General features: G+C 53.9%; 1 pseudogene; it reads left to right on the top strand.

Moving 5' to 3' along the window:
- The first annotated feature begins 704 nt into the window (after positions 1-704).
- On the top strand, positions 705-2,523 carry LOC123128794 (alpha-1,6-mannosyl-glycoprotein 2-beta-N-acetylglucosaminyltransferase-like; annotated as a pseudogene).

The raw sequence follows: 2,523 nt of genomic DNA on the forward strand, positions 1-2,523 counted from the left end.
CATCTTCATTCTTCCCATATTCCACCGCGCCTTGCAGTTAAATCCTCGCTCTGTCGCCAATTTCATAAAAGGTTAGGTGTAAATTCCGATTGCTTGTATTTGCTGCAACCTCTTGGATCTATTGTACCAACTCTGCGCTAAGATCGTCCTTTGTTTTTCGAGGTTGAGACTCTTTTTCTCACTAGAAAGAAGATAGCACAATAATTACCAAGATTACAAAACAATAATCACATATTCCGGTTACAAGGAGCATATTAGAGTTTTTGTAATGGTGGCTAATTACACCAAGGGAAGAATCAGATTCAGCTATTCTTTCTTCTTACTAGGAGCCTGTTTGGGACTACTCTGCTCCTTTAAATTCAGCTCCGCTCCAGAAAACACAAGCCAAACGGGGTAGCTCCACAATATGCCGCTCCGCAAAAAAACTAGAATCTGGTGTACAACTCTCAGTTTTTTATGAAGCTCTTCAGGGGTGCTCCAAAAAACTCTAGAAGCTGGAGTTGGGTGGAAATTACCCACCACTGCCACCACTAAGTGGATACCCCTTCGTTTCTCCCCCCTCAACCAATCAAACAGATTCTTTCCACCAAATATCTCATTCTTGAAGCTGGAGCTAGATGACAGCCAAACATTCTCCTTAATAGTACTACAACTTTTAGATGAAACTGCTCCAAAGTAAATTTAGTGGAGCGAAACCGATTTTTATGAAGCGGAGCAGTCCTAAACAGGCCATAGATAAACTAAGCTGGGGAAGAATTTTCCCCTTCTCAAAGAAAGAAGTTGGGGAAGAATTTTCAAAAGGAAAAGACAAAGAAGAAAAGAAAGGGACGGCAAACCCAAGCAAAGCCGCCACCAACGAATACCCAGTCCACACCTGCGCCTCCGCCCAATCGACTGCTAGCCAACAAACCCCACCGCCCGCCCAGCTCAGAGATCCGGCCGCCGCCCAGGATCCCGGGGAGGCGGCGGCGCCGCCGCGGCCATGGCCCTCCACCACGGCGCGCGGCTCCGCTCCCGCGCCGCGCCCCTCCTCGCCGTCGTCGTCCTCGCGGTCCTCGCCCTCGTCTCGCTCCTCCGCGCCAGCCACGGCGGGGGCCGCCTGGTCCCGCCCGTCGCCTCCGCCGCGGCCGCCCGCAACCGCAACCACACCGCCGCGCAGCGCAAGATCCTGCTCGACCCGTCCTTCACCCCGCGGCTGCCGCGCCAGGGCGCGCTGTCCCTCTCCCTCGCCCGCCGCAACGCGCTGCCGCCGCGCAACGCGGCCCGCTTCCCCAGCCTCCCCGACGGCCACCTCAAGATCGTCCTCTACGTCCACAACCGGCCCCGCTACCTCCGCCTCGTCGTCGACAGCCTCTCCCGCGTCGACGGCATCGGCGAGGCGCTGCTCGTCGTCAGCCACGACGGCTACTTCCCCGAGATGGACGAGATCGTCAAGGGCATCGCCTTCTGCCAGGTGAAGCAGATCTTCGCGCCCTACTCGCCGCACCTCTTCCCGGACTCCTTCCCCGGCGTCGCGCCCGGGGACTGCCGGGACAAGGACAGGGCGGCCGAGAAGCGGTGCCGGGGCGAGCCGGACCAGTATGGCAACCACCGCTCCCCGAGGATCGTGTCGCTGAAGCACCACTGGTGGTGGATGATGAACACCGTGTGGGATGGGCTGGAGGAGACCAGGGACTTCGACGGGCACATCCTCTTCATCGAGGAGGACCACTACATCTTCCCCAATGCATACCGCAACGTGCAGCTGCTTGTGGATTTGAAGCCGAAGAAGTGCCCCCAATGCTATGCCGTCAATTTGGCGCCCTCCGATGTCAAGGCGAAAGGGGAAGGCTGGGAGAGCATGGTTGCTGAGAAGATGGGTAACATTGGCTATGCCTTCAACAGGACTGTGTGGAGGAAGATTCATGCCAAGGCTAAGCAGTTCTGCGACTTTGATGAATACAATTGGGATATAACCATGTGGGCAACGGTGTATCCGTCGTTTGAAGCTCCTGTTTACAGTCTGAGGGGGCCTAGGAGGAGTGCTGCACATTTTGGCAAGTGTGGCCTGCACCAAGGCCAAGACTCCAGCAGTGTTTGTGTGGATAATGGCGTGGGAGCCGTAGAACTAGATGCCATCGACAAGGTTCCTAACATCAAAGCTGATTGGCCAGTCCACATCATTAGGAAACAACCGGGGTATCAGGCTGGTTTCAAAGGATGGGGTGGCTGGGGCGATCGGCGTGACCGGGAGCTTTGCTTGAGCTTTGCGTACATGTACCATGTTAAAGACACCTTGTCTGTATGATGGGGTTATAGGCACACGAATTTTGGCATTCATGATGCCCTTGTTGTAGTGTTGTTTGGCATGTTTCGATCGATTCATACACGGTTTGTGATATAAATAGTCTTTCACCCTTTTTTCTCAATTTTTGTAGAACAGTTCTCTATTCGGAGACATTGCCTTGGACTTGGGTTAACTTTCCCAACTGTATGATGTACTTTAACTCACTGATATGGATAGAGTTTATTGTTTCAAGATCA

The sequence above is a fragment of the Triticum aestivum genome, chromosome 6A (assembly GCF_018294505.1).
Source record: "Triticum aestivum cultivar Chinese Spring chromosome 6A, IWGSC CS RefSeq v2.1, whole genome shotgun sequence".
NCBI lineage: Eukaryota > Viridiplantae > Streptophyta > Magnoliopsida > Poales > Poaceae > Triticum > Triticum aestivum.